Source organism: Triturus cristatus, chromosome 10 (assembly GCF_964204655.1).
Source record: "Triturus cristatus chromosome 10, aTriCri1.1, whole genome shotgun sequence".
In the NCBI taxonomy this organism is placed as follows: domain Eukaryota; kingdom Metazoa; phylum Chordata; class Amphibia; order Caudata; family Salamandridae; genus Triturus; species Triturus cristatus.
The window spans coordinates 724,908,829-724,932,903 of record NC_140593.1 but is presented as its reverse complement, the minus strand read 5'-3'; positions in this window follow the sequence as shown (position 1 = coordinate 724,932,903).

The window sequence follows — 24,075 nt, the reverse complement described above, 5'->3', positions numbered from 1 at the left end:
CCAGTAGGGCAGAGTAAGAGTTAAAACCTTAACCATTAGGTCAGAGTACGAGTCTAAGACCTTAGCTATTAGGCCAGAGTAAGAGTTAAGACCTTAGCTATTAGGCCAGAGTAAGAGTTAAGACCTTAACCATTAGGCCATAGTACAAGTCTAAGACCTTAGCTATTAGGCCAGAGTAAGGGTTAAGACCATAGCTATTAGACCAGAGTAAGAGTTAAGACCTTAACCAGTAGGCCAGAGTACAAGTCTAAGACCTTAGCTATTAGGCCAGAGTAAGAGTTAAGACCTTAACCACTAGGCCAGAGTACGAGTCTAAGACCTTAGCTATCAGGCCAGAGTACGAGTCTAAGACCTTAGCTATTAGGCCAGTGTAAGAGTTAAAACCTTAACCATTAGGCCAGAGTATGAGTCTAAGGCCTTAGCTATTAGGCCAGAGTAAGAGTTAAGACCTTAACCATTAGGCCATAGTACGAGTCTAAGACCTTAGCTATTAGGCCAGACTAAAAGTTAAGACCTTAGCTATTAGGCCAGAGTAAGAGTTAAAACCTTTACCATTAGGCCATAGTACGAGTCTAAGACCTTAGCTATTAGGCCAGAGTAAGAGTTAAGACTTAACCCAGAAGGCCAGAGTAAGAGTTAAGACCTTAACCTGTAGGCCATAGTACAAGTCTAAGACATTAGCTATTAGGCCAGAGTAAGAGTTAAGACCTTAACCAGCAGGCCAGAGTAAAAGTTAAGACCTTAACCAGTAGGCCAGAGTAAGAGTTAAGACCTTAACCATTAGGCTAGAGTACGAGTCTAAGACCTTAGCTATTAGGCCAGAGTAAGAGTTAAGACCTTAACCAGTAGGCCAGAGTAAGAGTTAAGACCTTAACCTGTAGGCCATAGTACAAGTCTAAGACCTTAGCTATTAGGCCAGAGTAAGAGTTAAGACCTTAGCTATTAGGCCAGAGAAAGACTTAAGACATTAACCAGTAGGCCATAGTAAGAGTTAAGACCTTAGCTATTAGCCCAGAGTAAGAGTTAAGACCTTAACCATAAGGCCAGACTAAGAGTTAAGACCTTAACCAGTAGGCCATAGTACGAGTCTAAGACCTTAGCTATTAGGCCAGAGTAAGAGTTAAGACCTTAACCATTAGGCCAGAGTACGAGTTAAGACCTTAACCATTAGGCCAGAGTACGAGTCTAAGACCTTAGCTATTAGGCCAGAGTAAGAGTTAAAACCTTAGCTATTAGGCCAGAGTAAGAGTCTAAGACCTTAGCTATTAGGCCAGAGTAAAAGTTAAGACCTTAACCATTAGGCCAGAGTAAGAGTTAAGACCTTAGCTATTAGGCCAGAGTAAGAGTTAAGACCTTAACCATTAGGCCAGAGTATGAGTCTAAGACCTTAGCTAGTAGGCCAGAGTAAGAGTTAAGACCTTAACCAGTAGGCCAGAGTAAGAGTTAAGACCTTAACCTGTAGGCCATAGTACGAGTCTAAGACCTTAGCTATTATGCCAGAGTAAGAGTTAAGACCTTAGCTATTATGCCAGAGTAAGGGTTAAGACCTTAACCAGTAGGCCAGAGTAAGAGTTACGACCTTAACCATTATGCCAGAGTATGAGTCTAAGACCTTAGCTATTAGGCCAGGGTAAGAGTTAAGACCTTAACCATTAGGCCAGAGTACGAGTCTACGACCTTAGCTATTAGGCCAGAGTACGAGTCTAAGACCTTAGCTATTAGGCCAGAGTAAGAGTTAAAACCTTAACCATTAGGCCAGAGTACGAGTCTAAGACCTTAGCTAATAGGCCAGAGTAAGAGTTAACCATTAGGCCAGAGTACGAGTCTAAGACCTTAGATATTAGGCCAGAGTAAGTGTTAAGACCTTAACAGGTAGGCCAGAGTAAGAGTTAATATCTTAACCATTAGGCCAGAGTACGAGTCTAAGACCTTAGCTATTAGGCCAGAGTAAGAGTTAAGACCTTAACCATTAGGCCAGAGTAAGAGTCTAAGACCTTAGCTATTAGGCCAAAGTAAAAGTTAAGACCTTAGCTATTGAGCCAGAGTAAGAGTTAAGACCTTAACCATTAGGGCAGAGTACGAGTTTAAGACCTTAGCTATTAGGCCAGAGTATGAGTCTAAGACCTTAGCTATTAGGCCAGTGTAAGAGTTAAGACCTTAACCATTAGGCCGGAGTACGAGTCTAAGACCTTAGCTATTAGGCCAGAGTAAGAGTTAAGACCTTAACCAGTAGGCCAGAGTAAGAGTTAAGACCTTAACCATTAGGCCAGACTATGAATTTAAGACCTTAGCTATTAGGCCAGAGTAAGAGTTAAGACCTTAACCATTAGGCCAGAGTACGAGTCTAAGACCTTAGCTATTAGGCCAGAGTAAGAGTTAAGACCTTAGCTATTAGGCCAGAGTAAGAGTTAAGACCTTAACCTTTAGGCCAGAGTACGAGTCTAAGGCCTTAGCTATTAGGCCAGAGTAAGAGTTAAGACCTTAGCTATTAGGCCAGAGTAAGAGTTAAGACCTTAGCTATTAGGCCAGAGTAAGAGTTAAGACCTTAACCATTAGGCCAGAGTACGAGTCTACGACCTTAGCTATTAGGCCAGAGTAAGAGTTAAGACCTTAACCATTAGGCCAGAGTACGAGTCTAAGACCTTAGCTATCAGGCCAGAGTACGAGTCTAAGACCTTAGCTATTAGGCCAGAGTAAGAGTTAAGACCTTAACCATTAGGCCAGACTATGAATTTAAGACCTTAGCTAATTAGGCCAGAGTAAGACTTAAGACCTTAACCATTAGGCCAGAGTACGAGTCTAAGACCTTAGCTATTAGGCCAGAGTAAGAGTTAAGACCTTAGCTATTAGGCGAGAGTAAGAGTTAAGACCTTAACCTTTAGGCCAGAGTACGAGTCTAAGGCCTTAGCTATTAGGCCAGAGTAAGAGTTAAGACCTTAGCTATTAGGCCAGAGTACGAGTCTAAGACCTTAGCTATTAGCCCAGAGTAAGAGTTAAGACTTAAACCAGAAGGCCAGAGTAAGAGTTAAGACCTTAACCTGTAGGCCATAGTACAAGTCTAAGACCTTAGCTATTAGGCCAGAGTAAGAGTTAAGACCTTAACCAGCAGGCCAGAGTAAAAGTTAAGACCTTAACCAGTAGGCCAGAGTAAGAGTTAAGACCTTAACCATTAGGCCAGAGTACGAGCCTAAGACCTTAGCTAGTAGGCCAGAGTAAGAGTTAAGACCTTAACCAGTAGGCCAGAGTAAAAGTTAAGACCTTAACCATTAGGCCAGAGTACGAGTCTAAGACCTTAGCTATTAGGCCAGAGTAAGAGTTAAGACCTTAGCTATTAGGCCAGAGTAAGAGTCTAAGACCTTAGCTATTAGCCCAGAGTAAGAGTTAAGACCTTAACAATTAGGCCAGACTAAGAGTTAAGACCTTAACCAGTAGGCCATAGTACGAGTCTAAGACCTTAGCTATCAGGCCAGAGTATGAGTCTAAGACCTTAGCTATCAGGCCAGAGTACGAGTCTAAGACCTTAGCTATTAGGCCAGAGTAAGAGTTAAGACCTTAACCATTAGGCCAGACTATGAATTTAAGACCTTAGCTATTAGGCCAGAGTAAGAGTTAAGACCTTAACCATTAGGCCAGAGTACGAGTCTAAGACCTTAGCTATTAGGCCAGAGTAAGAGTTAAGACCTTAGCTATTAGGCGAGAGTAAGAGTTAAGACCTTAACCTTTAGGCCAGAGTACGAGTCTAAGGCCTTAGCTATTAGGCCAGAGTAAGAGTTAAGACCTTAGCTATTAGGCCAGAGTAAGAGTTAAGACCTTAACCATTAGGGCAGAGTACGAGTCTAAGACCTTAGCTATTAGGCCAGAGTAAGGGTTAAGACCATAGCTATTAGACCAGAGTAAGAGTTGAGACCTTAACCAGTAGGCCAGAGTACAAGTCTAAGACCTTAGCTATTAGGCCAGACTAAAAGTTAAGACCTTAACCAGTAGGACAGAGTAAGAGTTAAGACCTTAACCATTAGGCCATAGTACAAGTCTAAGACTTTAGCTATTAGGCCAGAGTAAGAGTTATACCTTAACCTTTAGGCCAGAGTACGAGTTTAAGGCCTTAGCTATTAGGCCAGAGTAAGAGTTAAGACCTTAACCATTAGGCCATAGTACGAGTCTAAGACCTTAGCTATTAGGCCAGAGTAAAAGTTAAGACCTTAGCTATTAGGCCAGAGTAAGAGTTAAGACCTTAGCTATTAGGCCAGAGTAAGAGTTAAGACCTTAACCAGTAGGCCGGAGTACGAGTCTAAGACCTTAGCTATTAGGCCAGAGTAAGGGTTAAGACCTTAACCAGTAGGCCAGAGTAAGAGTTAAGACCTTTACCTGTAGGCCAGAGTAAGAGTTAAGACCTTAACCATTAGGCCAGAGTACGAGTCTAAGACCTTAGCTATTAGGCCAGAGTATGAGTCAAAGACCTTAGCTATTAGGCCAGAGTAAGAGTTAAGACCTTAGCTATTAGGCCAGAGTAAGAGTTAAGACCTTAGCCTTTATGCCAGAGTACGAGTCTAAGGCCTTAGCTATTAGGCCAGAGTAAGAATTAAGACCTTAGCTATTAGGCCAGAGTAAGAGTTAAGACCTTAACCTTTAGGCCAGAGTACGATTCTAAGACCTTAGCTATTAGGCCAGAGTAAGAGTTAAGACCTTAACCATTAGGCCAGAGTACGAGTCTAAGACCTTAGCTATTAGGCCAGAGTAAGAGTTAAGACCTTAACCAGTAGGGCAGAGTTAGAGTTAACACCTTAATCATTAGGTCAGAGCACGAGTCTAAGACCTTAGCTATTAGGCCAGAGTAAGAGTTAAGACCTTAACCATTAGGGCAAAGTACGAGTCTAAGACCTTAGCTATTAGGCCAGAGTAAGAGTTAAGACCTTAGCTATTAGGCCAGAGTAAGAGTTAAGACTTAAACCAGTAGGCCAGAGTACAAGTCTAAGACCTTAGCTATTAGGCCAGACTAAGAGTTAAGACCTTAACCATTAGGCCAGAGTACGAGTCTAAGACCTTAGCTATTAGGCCAGACTAAAAGTTAAGACCTTAGCTATTAGGCCAGAGTAAGAGTTAAGACCTTAACCATTAGGCCATAGTATGAGTATAAGACCTTAGCTATTAGGCCAGAGTAAGAGTTAAGACTTAAACCAGTAGGCCAGAGTAAGAGTTAAGACCTTAACCTGTAGGTCATAGTACAAGTCTAAGACCTTAGCTATTAGGCCAGAGTAAGAGTTAAGACCTTAACCATTAGGCCAGAGTACGAGCCTAAGACCTTAGCTATTAGGCCAGAGTAAGAGTTAAGACCTTAGCTATTAGGCCAGAGTAAGAGTCTAAGACCTTAGCTATTAGCCCAGAGTAAGAGTTAAGACCTTAACCATTAGGCCAGAGTATGAGTCAAAGACCTTAGCTATTAGGCCAGAGTAAGAGTTAAGACCTTAGCTATTAGGCCAGAGTAAGAGTTAAGACCTTAACCATTAGGCTAGAGTACGAGTCTAAGACCTTAGCTAATAGGCCAGAGTAAGAATTAAGACCTTAGCTATTAGGCCAGAGTAAGAGTTAAGACCTTAACCTTTAGGCCAGAGTACGATTCTAAGACCTTAGCTATTAGGCCAGAGTAAGAGTTAAGACCTTAACCATTAGGCCAGAGTAAGAGTCTAAGACCTTAGCTATTAGGCCAGAGTAAGAGTTAAGACCTTAACCAGTAGGGCAGAGTAAGAGTTAAAACCTTAATCATTAGGCCAGAGCACGAGTCTAAGACCTTAGTTATTAGGCCAGAGTAAGAGTTAAGACCTTAACCATTAGGCCATAGTACGAGTCTAAGACCTTAGCTATTAGGCCAGAGTAAGGGTTAAGACCATAGCTATTAGACCAGAGTAAGAGTTAAGACCTTTACCATTAGGCCATAGTACGAGTCTAAGACCTTCGCTATTAGGCCAGAGTAAGAGTTAAGACTTAACCCAGAAGGCCAGAGTAAGAGTTAAGACCTTAACCTGTAGGCCATAGTACAAGTCTAAGACCTTAGCTATTAGGCCAGAGTAAGAGTTAAGACCTTAACCAGCAGGCCAGAGTAAAAGTTAAGACCTTAACCAGTAGGCCAGAGTAAGAGTTAAGACCTTAACCATTAGGCCAGAGTACGAGCCTAAGACCTTAGCTATTAGGCCAGAGTAAGAGTTAAGACCTTAACCAGTAGGCCAGAGTAAGAGTTAAGACCTTAACCATTAGGCCAGAGTACGAGCCTAAGACCTTAGCTATTAGGCCAGAGTAAGACTTAAGACCTTAACCAGTAGGCCAGAGTAAGAGTTAAGACCTTAACCAGTAGGCCAGAGTAAAAGTTAGGACCTTAACCATTAGGCCAGAGTACGAGTCTAAGACCTTAGCTATTAGGCCAGAGTAAGAGTTAAGACCTTAGCTATTAGGCCACAGTAAGTGTTAAGACCTTAACCATTAGGCCAGAGTACGAGTCTAAGACCTTAGATATTAGGCCAGAGTAAGAGTTAAGACCTTAACCATTAGGGCAGAGTACGAGTCTAAGACCTTAGCTATTAGGCCAGAGTAAGAGTTAAGACCTTAGCTATTAGGCCAGAGTAGGAGTTAAGACCTTAACCATTAGGCCATAGTACGAGTCTAAGACCTTAGCTATTAGGCCAGAGTAAGGGTTAAGACCATAGCTATTAGACCAGAGTAGGAGTTAAGACCTTAACCAGTAGGCCAGAGTACAAGTCTAAGACCTTAGCTATTAGGCCAGACTAAGAGTTAAGACCTTAACCATTAGGCCAGAGTACGAGTCTAAGACCTTAGCTATTAGGCCAGACTAAAAGTTAAGACCTTAGCTATTAGGCCAGAGTACGAGTTGAGACCTTAACCATTAGGCCATAGTACGAGTCTAAGACCTTAGCTATTAGTCCAGAGTAAGAGTTAAGACTTAAACCAGTAGGCCAGAGTAAGAGTTAAGACCTTAACCTGTAGGCCATAGTACAAGTCTAAGACCTTAGCTATTAGGCCAGAGTAAGAGTTAAGACCTTAACCAGCAGGCCAGAGTAAAAGTTAAGACCTTAACCAGTAGGCCAGAGTAAAAGTTAAGACCTTAACCATTAGGCCAGAGTACGAGTCAAAGACCTTAGCTATTAGGCCAGAGTAAGAGTTAAGACCTTAACTATTAGGCCAGAGTAAGAGTCTAAGACCTTAGCTATTAGCCCAGAGTAAGAGTTAAGACCTTAATCATTAGGCCAGTCTAAGATTTAAGACCTTAACCAGTAGGCCATAGTACGAGTCTAAGACCTTAGCTATTAGGCCAGAGAAAGAGTTAAGACCTTAACCATTAGGCCAGAGTACGAGTCTAAGACCTTAGCTATTAGGCCAGAGTAAGAGTTAAGACTTTAGCTATTAGGCCAGAGTAAGAGTTAAGACCTTAACCATTAGGCCAGAGTACGAGTCTAAGACCTTAGCTATTAGGCCAGAGTACAAGTCTAAGACCTTAGCTATTAGGCCAGAGTACAAGTCTAAGACCTTAGCTATTAGGCCAGAGTAAAAGTTAAGACCTTAGCTATTAGGCCAGAGTAAGAGTTAAGACATTAACCATTAGGCCATAGTACGAGTCTAAGACCTTAGATATTAGGCCAGAGTAAGAGTTAAGACCTTAACCAGCAGGCCAGAGTAAGAGTAAAGACCTTAACCAGTAGGCCAGAGTAAGAGTTAAGACCTTAACCATTAGGCCAGAGTACGAGCCTAAGACCTTAGCTATTAGGCCAGAGTAAGACTTAAGACCTTAACCAGTAGGCCAGAGTAAGAGTTAAGACCTTAACCAGTAGGCCAGAGTAAAAGTTAAGACCTTAACCAGTAGGCCATAGTACGAGTCTAAGACCTTAGCTATTAGGCCAGAGTAAGAGTTAAGACCTTAACCATTAGGCCAGAGTACGAGTCTAAGACCTTAACCATTAGGCCAGACTAAGAGTTAAGACCTTAACCAGTAGGCCATAGTACGAGTCTAAGACCTTAGCTATTAGGCCAGAGTAAGAGTTAAGACCTTAACCAGTAGGCCAGAGTAAGAGTTAAGACCTTAACCATTAAGCCAGAGTACGAGTCTAAGACCTTAGCTATTAGGCCAGAGTAAGAGTTAAGACCTAAACCATTAGGTCAGAGTAAGATTTAAGACCTTAGCTATTAGGCCAGACTAAAAGATAAGACCTTAGCTAGTAGGCCAGAGTAAGAGTTAAAACCTTAGCTATTAGGCCAGAGTAAGAGTCTAAGACCTTAGCTATTAGGCCAGACTAAAAGATAAGACCTTAGCTATTAGGCCAGAGTAAGAGTTAAGACCTTAACCTGTAGGCCATAGTACGAGTCTAAGACCTTAGCTATTATGCCAGAGTAAGAGTTAAGACCTTAGCTATTATGCCAGAGTAAGGGTTAAGACCTTAACCAGTAGGCCAGAGTAAGAGTTAAGACCTTAACCATTAGGCCAGAGTATGAGTCTACGACCTTAGCTATTAGGCCAGAGTAAGAGTTAAGACCTTAACCATTAGGCCAGAGTACGAGTCTAAGACCTTAGCTATCAGGCCAGAGTACGAGTCTAAGACCTTAGCTATTAGGCCAGAGTAAGAGTTAAGACCTTAACCATTTGGCCAGACTATGAATTTAAGACCTTAGCTATGAGGCCAGAGTAAGAGTTAAGACCTTAACCATTAGGCCAGAGTACGAGTCTAAGACCTTAGCTATCAGGTCAGAGTACGAGTCTAAGACCTTAGCTATTAGGCCAGAGTAAGAGTTAAGACCTTAACCATTAGGCCAGACTATGAATTTAAGACCTTAGCTATGAGGCCAGAGTAAGGGTTAAGACCTTAGCTGTTAGGCCAGAGTAAGAGTTAAGACCTTAACCTTTAGGCCAGAGTACGAGTCTAAGGCCTTAGCTATTAGGCCAGAGTAAGAGTTAAGACCTTAGCTATTAGGCCAGAGTAAGAGTTAAGACCTTAGCTATTAGGCCAGAGTAAGAGTTATACCTTAACCTTTAGGCCAGAGTACGAGTCTAAGGCCTTAGCTATTAGGCCAGAGTAAGAGTTAAGACCTTAACCATTAGGCCATAGTACGAGTCTAAGACCTTAGCTATTAGGCCAGAGTAAGAGTTAAGACCTTAGCTATTAGGCCAGAGTAAGAGTTAAGACCTTAGCTATTAGGCCAGAGTAAGAGTTAAGACCTTAGCTATTAGGCCAGAGTAAGAGTTAAGACCTTAACCAGTAGGCCGGAGTACGAGTCTAAGACCTTAGCTATTAGGCCAGAGTAAGAGTTAAGACCTTAACCAGTAGGCCAGAGTAAGAGTTAAGACCTTTACCTGTAGGCCAGAGTAAGAGTTAAGACCTTAACCATTAGGCCAGACTATGAATTTAAGACCTTAGCTATTAGGCCAGAGTAAGAGTTAAGACCTTAACCATTAGGCCATAGTACAAGTCTAAGACCTTAGCTATTAGGCCAGAGTAAGAGTTAAGACTTAACTCTTACTCTGGCCTACTGGTTAAGGTCTTAACTTTTACTCTGGCCTGCTGGTTAAGGTCTTAACTCTTACTCTGGCCTACTGGTTTAAGACCTTAACCTGTAGGTCATAGTACAAGTCTAAGACCTTAGCTATTAGGCCAGAGTAAGAGTTAAGACCTTAACCAGCAGGCCAGAGTAAAAGTTAAGACCTTAACCAGTAGGCCAGAGTAAGAGTTAAGACCTTAACCATTAGGCCAGAGTACGAGCCTAAGACCTTAGCTATTAGGCCAGAGTAAGACTTAAGACCTTAACCAGTAGGCCAGAGTAAGAGTTAAGACCTTAACCAGTAGGCCAGAGTAAAAGTTAGGACCTTAACCATTAGGCCAGAGTACGAGTCTAAGACCTTAGCTATTAGGCCAGAGTAAGAGTTAAGACCTTAGCTATTAGGCCAGAGTAAGAGTCTAAGACCTTAGCTATTAGCCCAGAGTAAGAGTTAAGACCTTAACCATTAGGCCAGAGTACGAGTCTAAGACCTTAGCTATTAGGCCAGAGTATGAGTCTAAGAACTTAGCTATTAGGCCAGAGTAAGAGTTAAGACCTTAACCATTAGGCCAGAGTATGAGTCAAAGACCTTAGCTATTAGGCCAGAGTAAGAGTTAATACCTTAGCTATTAGGCCAGAGTAAGAGTTAAGACCTTAACCATTAGGCCAGAGTATGAGTCTAAGACCTTAGCCAATATGCCAGAGTAAGAATTAAGACCTTAGCTATTAGGCCAGAGTAAGAGTTAAGACCTTAACCTTTAGGCCAGAGTACGATTCTAAGACCTTAGCTATTAGGCCAGAGTAAGAGTTAAGACCTTAACCATTAGGCCAGAGTAAGAGTCTAAGACCTTAGCTATTAGGCCAGAGTAAGAGTTAAGACCTTAACCAGTAGGGCAGAGTAAGAGTTAAAACCTTAACCATTAGGTCAGAGTACGAGTCTAAGACCTTAGCTATTAGGCCAGAGTAAGAGTTAAGACCTTAGCTATTAGGCCAGAGTAAGAGTTAAGACCTTAACCATTAGGCCATAGTACAAGTCTAAGACCTTAGCTATTAGGCCAGAGTAAGGGTTAAGACCATAGCTATTAGACCAGAGTAAGAGTTAAGACCTTAACCAGTAGGCCAGAGTACAAGTCTAAGACCTTAGCTATTAGGCCAGAGTAAGAGTTAAGACCTTAACCACTAGGCCAGAGTACGAGTCTAAGACCTTAGCTATCAGGCCAGAGTACGAGTCTAAGACCTTAGCTATTAGGCCAGTGTAAGAGTTAAAACCTTAACCATTAGGCCAGAGTATGAGTCTAAGGCCTTAGCTATTAGGCCAGAGTAAGAGTTAAGACCTTAACCATTAGGCCATAGTACGAGTCTAAGACCTTAGCTATTAGGCCAGACTAAAAGTTAAGACCTTAGCTATTAGGCCAGAGTAAGAGTTAAAACCTTTACCATTAGGCCATAGTACGAGTCTAAGACCTTAGCTATTAGGCCAGAGTAAGAGTTAAGACTTAACCCAGAAGGCCAGAGTAAGAGTTAAGACCTTAACCTGTAGGCCATAGTACAAGTCTAAGACATTAGCTATTAGGCCAGAGTAAGAGTTAAGACCTTAACCAGCAGGCCAGAGTAAAAGTTAAGACCTTAACCAGTAGGCCAGAGTAAGAGTTAAGACCTTAACCATTAGGCTAGAGTACGAGTCTAAGACCTTAGCTATTAGGCCAGAGTAAGAGTTAAGACCTTAACCAGTAGGCCAGAGTAAGAGTTAAGACCTTAACCTGTAGGCCATAGTACAAGTCTAAGACCTTAGCTATTAGGCCAGAGTAAGAGTTAAGACCTTAGCTATTAGGCCAGAGAAAGACTTAAGACATTAACCAGTAGGCCATAGTAAGAGTTAAGACCTTAGCTATTAGCCCAGAGTAAGAGTTAAGACCTTAACCATAAGGCCAGACTAAGAGTTAAGACCTTAACCAGTAGGCCATAGTACGAGTCTAAGACCTTAGCTATTAGGCCAGAGTAAGAGTTAAGACCTTAACCATTAGGCCAGAGTACGAGTTAAGACCTTAACCATTAGGCCAGAGTACGAGTCTAAGACCTTAGCTATTAGGCCAGAGTAAGAGTTAAAACCTTAGCTATTAGGCCAGAGTAAGAGTCTAAGACCTTAGCTATTAGGCCAGAGTAAAAGTTAAGACCTTAACCATTAGGCCAGAGTAAGAGTTAAGACCTTAGCTATTAGGCCAGAGTAAGAGTTAAGACCTTAACCATTAGGCCAGAGTATGAGTCTAAGACCTTAGCTAGTAGGCCAGAGTAAGAGTTAAGACCTTAACCAGTAGGCCAGAGTAAGAGTTAAGACCTTAACCTGTAGGCCATAGTACGAGTCTAAGACCTTAGCTATTATGCCAGAGTAAGAGTTAAGACCTTAGCTATTATGCCAGAGTAAGGGTTAAGACCTTAACCAGTAGGCCAGAGTAAGAGTTACGACCTTAACCATTATGCCAGAGTATGAGTCTAAGACCTTAGCTATTAGGCCAGGGTAAGAGTTAAGACCTTAACCATTAGGCCAGAGTACGAGTCTACGACCTTAGCTATTAGGCCAGAGTACGAGTCTAAGACCTTAGCTAATAGGCCAGAGTAAGAGTTAACCATTAGGCCAGAGTACGAGTCTAAGACCTTAGATATTAGGCCAGAGTAAGTGTTAAGACCTTAACAGGTAGGCCAGAGTAAGAGTTAATATCTTAACCATTAGGCCAGAGTACGAGTCTAAGACCTTAGCTATTAGGCCAGAGTAAGAGTTAAGACCTTAACCATTAGGCCAGAGTAAGAGTCTAAGACCTTAGCTATTAGGCCAAAGTAAAAGTTAAGACCTTAGCTATTGAGCCAGAGTAAGAGTTAAGACCTTAACCATTAGGGCAGAGTACGAGTTTAAGACCTTAGCTATTAGGCCAGAGTATGAGTCTAAGACCTTAGCTATTAGGCCAGTGTAAGAGTTAAGACCTTAACCATTAGGCCGGAGTACGAGTCTAAGACCTTAGCTATTAGGCCAGAGTAAGAGTTAAGACCTTAACCAGTAGGCCAGAGTAAGAGTTAAGACCTTAACCATTAGGCCAGACTATGAATTTAAGACCTTAGCTATTAGGCCAGAGTAAGAGTTAAGACCTTAACCATTAGGCCAGAGTACGAGTCTAAGACCTTAGCTATTAGGCCAGAGTAAGAGTTAAGACCTTAGCTATTAGGCCAGAGTAAGAGTTAAGACCTTAACCTTTAGGCCAGAGTACGAGTCTAAGGCCTTAGCTATTAGGCCAGAGTAAGAGTTAAGACCTTAGCTATTAGGCCAGAGTAAGAGTTAAGACCTTAGCTATTAGGCCAGAGTAAGAGTTATACCTTAACCTTTAGGCCAGAGTACGAGTCTAAGGCCTTAGCTATTAGGCCAGAGTAAGAGTTAAGACCTTAACCATTAGGCCATAGTACGAGTCTAAGACCTTAGCTATTAGGCCAGAGTAAGAGTTAAGACCTTAGCTATTAGGCCAGAGTAAGAGTTAAGACCTTAGCTATGAGGCCAGAATAAGAGTTAAGACCTTAACCAGTAGGCCGGAGTACGCGTCTAAGACCTTAGCTATTAGGCCAGAGTAAGAGTTAAGACCTTTACCTGTAGGCCAGAGTAAGAGTTAAGACCTTAGCTTTTAGGCCAGAGTAAGAGTTAAGACCTTAACCATTAGGCCAGAGTATGAGTCTAAGACCTTAGCCAATATGCCAGAGTAAGAATTAAGACCTTAGCTATTAGGCCAGAGTAAGAGTTAAGACCTTAACCTTTAGGCCAGAGTACGATTCTAAGACCTTAGCTATTAGGCCAGAGTAAGAGTTAAGACCTTAACCATTAGGCCAGAGTAAGAGTCTAAGACCTTAGCTATTAGGCCAGAGTAAGAGTTAAGACCTTAACCAGTAGGGCAGAGTAAGAGTTAAAACCTTAACCATTAGGTCAGAGTACGAGTCTAAGACCTTAGCTATTAGGCCAGAGTAAGAGTTAAGACCTTAGCTATTAGGCCAGAGTAAGAGTTAAGACCTTAACCATTAGGCCATAGTACAAGTCTAAGACCTTAGCTATTAGGCCAGAGTAAGGGTTAAGACCATAGCTATTAGACCAGAGTAAGAGTTAAGACCTTAACCAGTAGGCCAGAGTACAAGTCTAAAACCTTAGCTATTAGGCCAGACTAAGAGTTAAGACCTTAACCATTAGGCCAGTGTACGAGTCTAAGACCTTAGCTATTAGGCCAGACTAAAAGTTAAGACCTTAGCTATTAGGCCAGAGTAAGAGTTAAGACTTAACCCAGAAGGCCAGAGTAAGAGTTAAGACCTTAACCTGTAGGCCATAGTACAAGTCTAAGACATTAGCTATTAGGCCAGAGTAAGAGTTAAGACCTTAACCAGCAGGCCAGAGTAAAAGTTAAGACCTTAACCAGTAGGCCAGAGTAAGAGTTAAGACCTTAACCATTCGGCTAGAGTACGAGTCTAAGACCTTAGCTATTAGGCCAGAGTAAGAGTTAAGACCTTAACCAGTAGGCCAGAGTAAGAGTTAAGACCTTAACCATTAGGCCATAGTACGAGTCTAAGACCTTAGCTATTAGGCCAGAGTAAGAGTTAAGACCTTAACCAGCAGGCCAGAGTAAAAGTTAAAACCTTAACCATTAGGCCAGAGTACGAGCCTAAGACCTTAGCTATTAGGCCAGAGAAAGACTTAAGACCTTAACCAGTAGGCCATAGTACGAGTCTAAGACCTTAGCTATTAGGCCAGAGTAAGAGTTAAGACCTTAACCATTAGGCCAGAGTACGAGTTAAGACCTTAACCATTAGGCCAGAGTACGAGTCTAAGACCTTAGCTAGTAGGCCAGAGTAAGAGTTAAGACCTTAACCAGTAGGCCAGAGTAAGAGTTAAGACCTTAACCTGTAGGCCATAGTACGAGTCTAAGACCTTAGCTATTATGCCAGAGTAAGAGTTAAGACCTTAGCTATTATTCCAGAGTAAGGGTTAAGACCTTAACCAGTAGGCCAGGGTAAGAGTTAAGACCGTAACCATTAGGCCAGAGTACGAGTCTACGACCTTAGCTATTAGGCCAGAGTAAGAGTTAAGACCTTAACCATTAGGCCAGAGTATGAGTCTAAGACCTTAGCTATCAGGCCAGAGTACGAGTCTAAGACCTTATCTATTAGGCCAGAGTAAGAGTTAAAACCTTAACCATTAGGCTAGAGTACGAGTCTAAGACCTTAGCTAATAGGCCAGAGTAAGAGTTAACCATTAGGCCAGAGTCCGAGTCTAAGACCTTAGATATTAGGCCAGAGTAAGAGTTAAGACCTTAACCATTCAGCCAGAGTACGAGTCTAAGACCTTAGCTATTAGTTCAGAGTAAGTGTTAAGACCTTAACAGGTAGGCCAGAGTAAGAGTTAATATCTTAACCATTAGGCCAGAGTACGAGTCTAAGACCTTAGCTATTAGGCCAGAGTAAGAGTTAAGACCTTAACCATTAGGGCAGAGTACGAGTTTAAGACCTTAGCTATTAGGCCAGAGTATGAGTCTAAGACCTTAGCTATTAGGCCAGTGTAAGAGTTAAGACCTTAACCATTAGGCCGGAGTACGAGTCTAAGACCTTAGCTATTAGGCCAGAGTAAGAGTTAAGACCTTAACCAGTAGGCCAGAGTAAGAGTTAAGACCTTAACCATTAGGCCAGACTATGAATTTAAGACCTTAGCTATTAGGCCAGAGTAAGAGTTAAGACCTTAACCATTAGGCCAGACTATGAATTTAAGACCTTAGCTATTAGGCCAGAGTAAGAGTTAAGACCTTAGCTATTAGGCCAGAGTAAGAGTTAAGACCTTAACCTTTAGGCCAGAGTACGAGTCTAAGGCCTTAGCTATTAGGCCAGAGTAAGAGTTAAGACCTTAGCTATTAGGCCAGAGTAAGAGTTAAGACCTTAGCTATTAGGCCAGAGTAAGAGTTATACCTTAACCTTTAGGCCAGAGTACGAGTCTAAGACCTTAACTATTAGGCCAGAGTAAGAGTTAAGACCTTAGCTATTAGGCCAGAGTAAGAGTTAAGACCTTAGCTATTAGGCCAGAGTAAGAGTTAAGACCTTAGCTATTAGGCCAGAATAAGAGTTAAGACCTTAACCAGTAGGCCGGAGTACGCGTCTAAGACCTTAGCTATTAGGCCAGAGTAAGAGTTAAGACCTTAACCAGTAGGCCAGAGTAAGAGTTAAGACCTTTACCTGTAGGCCAGAGTAAGAGTTAAGACCTTAACCATTAGGCCAGAGTACGAGTCTAAGACCTTAGCTATTAGGCCAGAGTATGAGTCTAAGACCTTAGCTATTAGGCCAGAGTAAGAGTTAAGACCTTAACCATTAGGCCAGAGTATGAGTCAAAGACCTTAGCTATTAGGCCAGAGTAAGAATTAAGACCTTAGCTATTAGGCCAGAGTAAGAGTTAAGACCTTAACCTTTAGGCCAGAGTACGATTGTAAGACCTTAGCTATTAGGCCAGAGTAAGAGTTAAGACCTTAACCATTAGGCCAGAGTAAGAGTCTAAGACCTTAGCGATTAGGCTAGAGTAAGAGTTAAGACCTTAACCAGTAGGGCAGAGTTAGAGTTAAAACCTTAATCATTAGGTCAGAGCACGAGTCTAAGACCTTAGCTATTAGGCCAGAGTAAGAGTTAAGACCTTAACCATTAGGGCAAAGTACGAGTCTAAGACCTTAGCTATTAGGCCAGAGTAAGAGTTAAGACCTTAGCTATTAGGCCAGAGTAAGAGTTAAGACCTTAACCATTAGAGCATAGTACGAGTCTAAGACCTTAGCTATTAGGCCAGAGTAAGAGTTAAGACTTAAACCAGTAGGCCAGAGTACAAGTCTAAGACGTTAGCTATTAGGCCAGACTAAGAGTTAAGACCTTAACCATTAGGCCAGAGTACGAGTCTAAGACCTTAGCTATTAGGCCAGACTAAAAATTATGACCTTAGCTATTAGGCCAGAGTAAGAGTTAAGACCTTAACCATTAGGCCATAGTACGAGTCTAAGACCTTAGCTATTAGGCCAGAGTAAGAGTTAAGACTTAAACCAGTAGGCCAGAGTAAGAGTTAAGACCTTAACCTGTAGGTCATAGTACAAGTCTAAGACCTTAGCTATTAGGTCAGAGTAAGAGTTGAGACCTTAACCAGTAGGCCAGAGTAAAAGTTAAGACCTTAACCATTAGGCCAGAGTACGAGCCTAAGTCCTTGGCTATTAGGCCAGAGTAAGAGTTAAGACCTTAGCTATTAGGCCAGAGTAAGAGTCTAAGACCTTAGCTATTAGCCCAGAGTAAGAGTTAAGACCTTAACCATAAGGCCAGACTAAGAGTTATGACCTTAACCAGTAGGCCGGAGTACGAGTCTAAGACCTTAGCTATTAGGCCAGAGTAAGAGTTAAGACCTTAACCAGTAGGCCAGAGTAAGAGTTAAGACCTTTACCTGTAGGCCAGAGTAAGAGTTAAGACCTTAACCATTAGGCCAGAGTACGAGTCTAAGACCTTAGCTATTAGGCCAGAGTATGAGTTAAGACCTTAACCTTTAGGCCAGAGTACGATTCTAAGACCTTAGCTATTAGGCCAGAGTAAGAGTTAAGACCTTAACCATTAGGCCAGAGTAAGAGTCTAAGACCTTAGCTATTAGGCCAGAGTACGATTCTAAGACCTTAGCTATTAGGCCAGAGTACGAGTCTAAGACCTTAGCTATTAGGCCAGAGTAAGAGTTAAGACCTTAACCTTTAGGCCAGAGTACAATTCTAAGACCTTAGCTATTAGGCCAGAGTAAGAGTTAAGACCTTAACCATTAGGCCAGCGTAAGAGTCTAAGACCTTAGCTATTAGGCCAGAGTAAGAGTTAAGACCTTAACCAGTAGGGCAGAGTAAGAGTTAAAACCTTAATCATTAGGCCAGAGCACGAGTCTAAGACCTTAGCTATTACGCCAGAGTAAGAGTTAAGACCTTAACCATTAGGTCAGAGTACGAGTCTAAGACCTTAGCTATTAGGCCAGAGTAAGAGTTAAGACCTTAGCTATTAGGCCAGAGTAAGAGTTAAGACCTTAACCATTAGGCCATAGTACAAGTCTAAGACCTTAGCTATTAGGCCAGACTAAGAGTTAAGACCTTAACCATTAGGCTAGAGTACGAGCCTAAGACCTTAGCTATTAGGCCAGAGTAAGAGTTAAGACCTTAACCAGTAGGCCAGAGTAAGAGTTAAGACCTTAACCATTAGGCCATAGTACGAGTCTAAGACCTTAGCTATTAGGCCAGAGTAAGAGTTAAGACTTAAACCAGTAGGGCAGAGTAAGAGTTAAGACCTTAACCTGTAGGCCATAGTACAAGTCTAAGACCTTAGCTATTAGGCCAGAGTAAGAGTTAAGACCTTAACCAGCAGGCCAGAGTAAAAGTTAAGACCTTAACCAGTAGGCCAGAGTAAGAGTTAAAACCTTAACCATTAGGCCAGAGTACGAGCCTAAGACCTTGGCTATTAGGCCAGAGTAAGACTTAAGACCTTAACCAGTAGGCCAGAGTAAGAGTTAAGACCTTAACCATTAGGCCAGAGTAAGAGTCTAAGACCTTAGCTATTAGGCCAGAGTATGAGTCTAAGACCTTAGCTATTAGACCAGTGTAAGAGTTAAGACCTTAACCATTAGGCCGGAGTACGAGTCTAAGATCTTAGCTATTAGGCCAGAGTAAGAGTTAAGACCTTAACCAGTAGGCCAGAGTAAGAGTTAAGACCTTAACCATTAGGCCAGACTATGAATTTAAGACCTTAGCTATTAGGCCAGAGTAAGAGTTAAGACCTTAACCATTAGGCCAGAGTACGAGTCTAAGACCTTAGCTATTAGGCCAGAGTAAGAGTTAAGACCTTAGCTATTAGGCCAGAGTAAGAGTTAAGACCTTAACCTTTAGGCCAGAGTACGAGTCTAAGGCCTTAGCTATTAGGCCAGAGTAAGAGTTAAGACCTTAGCTATTAGGCCAGAGTAAGAGTTAAGACCTTAGCTATTAGGCCAGAGTAAGAGTTATACCTTAACCTTTAGGCCAGAGTACGAGTCTAAGGCCTTAGCTATTAGGCCAGAGTAAGAGTTAAGACCTTAGCTATTAGGCCAGAGTAAGAGTTAAGATCTTAGTTATTAGGCCAGAATAAGAGTTAAGACCTTAACCAGTAGGCCGGAGTACGCGTCTAAGACCTTAACCAGTAGGCCAGAGTAAGAGTTAAGACCTTAACCAGTAGGCCAGAGTAAGAGTTAAGACCTTAACCATTAGGCCAGAGTATGAGTCAAAGACCTTAGCTATTAGGCCAGAGTAAGAATTAAGACCTTAGCTATTAGGCCAGAGTAAGAGTTAAGACCTTAACCTTTAGGCCAGAGTACGATTCTAAGACCTTAGCTATTAGGCCAGAGTAAGAGTTAAGACCTTAACCATTAGGCCAGAGTACGAGTCTAAGACCTTAGCGATTAGGCCAGAGTAAGAGTTAAGACCTTAACCAGTAGGGCAGAGTTAGAGTTAAAACCTTAATCATTAGGTCAGAGCACGAGTCTAAGACCTTAGCTATTAGGCCAGAGTAAGAGTTAAGACCTTAACCATTAGGGCAAAGTACGAGTCTAAGACCTTAGCTATTAGGCCAGAGTAAGAGTTAAGACCTTAGCTATTAGGCCAGAGTAAGAGTTAAGACCTTAACCATTAGACCATAGTACGAGTCTAAGACCTTAGCTATTAGGCCAGAGTAAGAGTTAAGACTTAAACCAGTAGGCCAGAGTAAGAGTTAAGACCTTAACCTGTAGGTCATAGTACAAGTCTAAGACCAGAGTAAAAGTTAAGACCTTAACCAGCAGGCCAGAGTAAGAGTTAAGACCTTAACCATTAGGCCAGAGTACGAGCCTAAGACCTTAGCTATTAGGCCAGAGGAAGACTTAAGACCTTAACCAGTAGGCCAGAGTAAAAGTTAAGACCTTAACCATTAGGCCAGAGTACGAGTCTAAGACCTTAGCTATTAGGCCAGAGTAAGAGTTAAGACCTTAGCTATTAGGCCAGAGTACGAGTCTAAGACCTTAGCTATTAGGCCAGAGTAAGAGTTAAGACCTTAACCAGTAGGCCAGAGTAAGAGTTAAGACCTTTACCTGTAGGCCAGAGTAAGAGTTAAGACCTTAACCATTAGGCCAGAGTACGAGTCTAAGACCTTAGCTATTAGGCCAGAGTATGAGTCTAAGAACTTAGCTATTAGGCCAGAGTAAGAGTTAAGACCTTAACCATTAGGCCAGAGTACGAGTCTAAGACCTTAGCTAATAGGCCAGAGTAAGAGTTAAGACCTTAACCTTTAGGCCAGAGTACGATTCTAAGACCTTAGCTATTAGGCCAGAGTAAGAGTTAAGACCTTAACCATTAGGCCAGAGTAAGAGTCTAAGACCTTAGCTATTAGGCCAGAGTAAGAGTTAAGACCTTAACCAGTAGGGCAGAGTAAGAGTTAAAACCTTAATCATTAGGCCAGAGCACGAGTCTAAGACCTTAGCTATTAGGCCAGAGTAAGAGTTAAGACCTTATTCATTAGGTCAGAGTACGAGTCTAAGACCTTAGCTATTAGGCCAGAGTATGAGTCTAAGAACTTAGCTATTAGGCCAGAGTAAGAGTTAAGACCTTAACCATTAGGTCAGAGTACGAGTCTAAGACCTTAGCTATTAGGCCAGAGTAAGGGTTAAGACCATAGCTATTAGACCAGAGTAAGAGTTAAGACCTTAACCAGTAGGCCAGAGTACAAGTCTAAGACCTTAGCTATTAGGCCAGACTAAGAGTTAAGACCTTAACCATTAGGCCAGTGTACGAGTCTAAGACCTTAGCTATTAGGCCAGACTAAAAGTTAAGACCTTAGCTATTAGGCCAGAGTAAGAGTTAAGACCTTAACCAGCAGGCCAGAGTAAAAGTTAAGACCTTAACCAGTAGGCCAGAGTAAGAGTTAAGACCTTAACCATTAGGCTAGAGTACGAGCCTAAGACCTTAGCTATTAGGCCAGAGTAAGAGTTAAGACCTTAACCAGTAGGCCAGAGTAAGAGTTGAGACCTTAACCATTAGGCCATAGTACGAGTCTAAGACCTTAGCTATTAGGCCAGAGTAAGAGTTAAGACTTAAACCAGTAGGGCAGAGTAAGAGTTAAGACCTTAACCAGCAGGCCAGAGTAAAAGTTAAGACCTTAACCAGTAGGCCAGAGTAAGAGTTAAAACCTTAACCATTAGGCCAGAGTACGAGCCTAAGACCTTAGCTATTAGGCCAGAGTAAGACTTAAGAACTTAACCAGTAGGCCAGAGTAAGAGTTAAGACCTTAACCAGTAGGCCAGAGTAAAAGTTGAGACCTTAACCATTAGGCCAGAGGACGAGTCTAAGACCTTAGCTATTAGGCCAGAGTAAGAGTTAAGACCTTAGCTATTAGGCCAGAGTAAGAGTCTAAGACCTTAGCTATTAGCCCAGAGTAAGAGTTAAGACCTTAACCATAAGGCCAGACTAAGAGTTAAGACCTTAACCAGTAGGCCATAGTACGAGTCTAAGACCTTAGCTATTAGGCCAGAGTAAGAGTTAAGACCTTAACCATTAGGCCAGAGTACGAGTTAAGACCTTAACCATTAGGCCAGAGTACGAGTCTAAGACCTTAGCTATTAGGCCAGTGTAAGAGTTAAAACCTTAGCTATTAGGCCAGAGTAAGAGTCTAAGACCTTAGCTATTAGGCCAGAGTAAAAGTTAAGACCTTACCCATTAGGCCAGAGTAAGAGTTAAGACCTTAGCTATTAGGCCAGAGTAAGAGTTAAGACCTTAACCATTAGGCCAGAGTATGAGTCTAAGACCTTAGCTAGTAGGCCAGAGTAAGAGTTAAGACCTTAACCAGTAGGCCAGAGTAAGAGTTAAGACCTTAACCTGTAGGCCATAGTACGAGTCTAAGACCTTAGCTATTATGCCAGAGTAAGTGTTAAGACCTTAGCTATTATGCCAGAGTAAGGGTTAAGACCTTAACCAGTAGGCCAGAGTAAGAGTTAAGACCTTAACCATTAGGCCAGAGTAAGAGTCTAAGACCTTAGCTATTAGGCCAGAGTATGAGTCTAAGACCTTAGCTATTAGACCAGTGTAAGAGTTAAGACCTTAACCATTAGGCCGGAGTACGAGTCTAAGACCTTAGCTATTAGGCCAGAGTAAGAGTTAAGACCTTAACCAGTAGGCCAGAGTAAGAGTTAAGACCTTAACCATTAGGCCAGACTATGAATTTAAGACCTTAGCTATTAGGCCAGAGTAAGAGTTAAGACCTTAACCATTAGGCCAGAGTACGAGTCTAAGACCTTAGCTATTAGGCCAGAGTAAGAGTTAAGACCTTAGCTATTAGGCCAGAGTAAGAGTTAAGACCTTAACCTTTAGGCCAGAGTACGAGTCTAAGGCCTTAGCTATTAGGCCAGAGTAAGAGTTAAGACCTAAGCTATTAGGCCAGAGTAAGAGTTATACCTTAACCTTTAGGCCAGAGTACGAGTCTAAGGCCTTAGCTATTAGGCCAGAGTAAGAGTTAAGACCTTAGCTATTAGGCCAGAGTAAGAGTTAAGACCTTAGTTATTAGGCCAGAATAAGAGTTAAGACCTTAACCAGTAGGCCGGAGTACGCGTCTAAGACCTTAACCAGTAGGCCAGAGTAAGAGTTAAGACCTTAACCAGTAGGCCAGAGTAAGAGTTAAGACCTTAACCATTAGGCCAGAGTATGAGTCAAAGACCTTAGCTATTAGGCCAGAGTAAGAATTAAGACCTTAGCTATTAGGCCAGAGTAAGAGTTAAGACCTTAACCTTTAGGCCAGAGTACGATTCTAAGACCTTAGCTATTAGGCCAGAGTAAGAGTTAAGACCTTAACCATTAGGCCAGAGTACGAGTCTAAGACCTTAGCGATTAGGCCAGAGTAAGAGTTAAGACCTTAACCAGTAGGGCAGAGTTAGAGTTAAAACCTTAATCATTAGGTCAGAGCACGAGTCTAAGACCTTAGCTATTAGGCCAGAGTAAGAGTTAAGACCTTAACCATTAGGGCAAAGTACGAGTCTAAGACCTTAGCTATTAGGCCAGAGTAAGAGTTAAGACCTTAGCTATTAGGCCGGAGTAAGAGTTAAGACCTTAACCATTAGACCATAGTACGAGTCTAAGACCTTAGCTATTAGGCCAGAGTAAGAGTTAAGACTCAAACCAGTAGGCCAGAGTAAGAGTTAAGACCTTAACCTGTAGGTCATAGTACAAGTCTAAGAGCAGAGTAAAAGTTAAGACCTTAACCAGCAGGCCAGAGTAAGAGTTAAGACCTTAACCATTAGGCCAGAGTACGAGCCTAAGACCTTAGCTATTAGGCCAGAGGAAGACTTAAGACCTTAACCAGTAGGCCAGAGTAAAAGTTAAGACCTTAACCATTAGGCCAGAGTACGAGTCTAAGACCTTAGCTATTAGGCCAGAGTAAGAGTTAAGACCTTAGCTATTAGGCCAGAGTACGAGTCTAAGACCTTAGCTATTAGGCCAGAGTAAGAGTTAAGACCTTAACCAGTAGGCCAGAGTAAGAGTTAAGACCTTTACCTGTAGGCCAGAGTAAGAGTTAAGACCTTAACCATTAGGCCAGAGTACGAGTCTAAGACCTTAGCTATTAGGCCAGAGTATGAGTCTAAGAACTTAGCTATTAGGCCAGAGTAAGAGTTAAGACCTTAACCATTAGGCCAGAGTACGAGTCTAAGACCTTAGCTAATAGGCCAGAGTAAGAGTTAAGACCTTAACCTTTAGGCCAGAGTACGATTCTAAGACCTTAGCTATTAGGCCAGAGTAAGAGTTAAGACCTTAACCATTAGGCCAGAGTAAGAGTCTAAGACCTTAGCTATTAGGCCAGAGTAAGAGTTAAGACCTTAACCAGTAGGGCAGAGTAAGAGTTAAAACCTTAATCATTAGGCCAGAGCACGAGTCTAAGACCTTAGCTATTAGGCCAGAGTAAGAGTTAAGACCTTATTCATTAGGTCAGAGTACGAGTCTAAGACCTTAGCTATTAGGCCAGAGTATGAGTCTAAGAACTTAGATATTAGGCCAGAGTAAGAGTTAAGACCTTAACCATTAGGTCAGAGTACGAGTCTAAGACCTTAGCTATTAGGCCAGAGTAAGGGTTAAGACCATAGCTATTAGACCAGAGTAAGAGTTAAGACCTTAACCAGTAGGCCAGAGTACAAGTCTAAGACCTTAGCTATTAGGCCAGACTAAGAGTTAAGACCTTAACCATTAGGCCAGTGTACGAGTCTAAGACCTTAGCTATTAGGCCAGACTAAAAGTTAAGACCTTAGCTATTAGGCCAGAGTAAGAGTTAAGACCTTAACCAGCAGGCCAGAGTAAAAGTTAAGACCTTAACCAGTAGGCCAGAGTAAGAGTTAAGACCTTAACCATTAGGCTAGAGTACGAGCCTAAGACCTTAGCTATTAGGCCAGAGTAAGAGTTAAGACCTTAACCAGTAGGCCAGAGTAAGAGTTAAGACCTTAACCATTAGGCCATA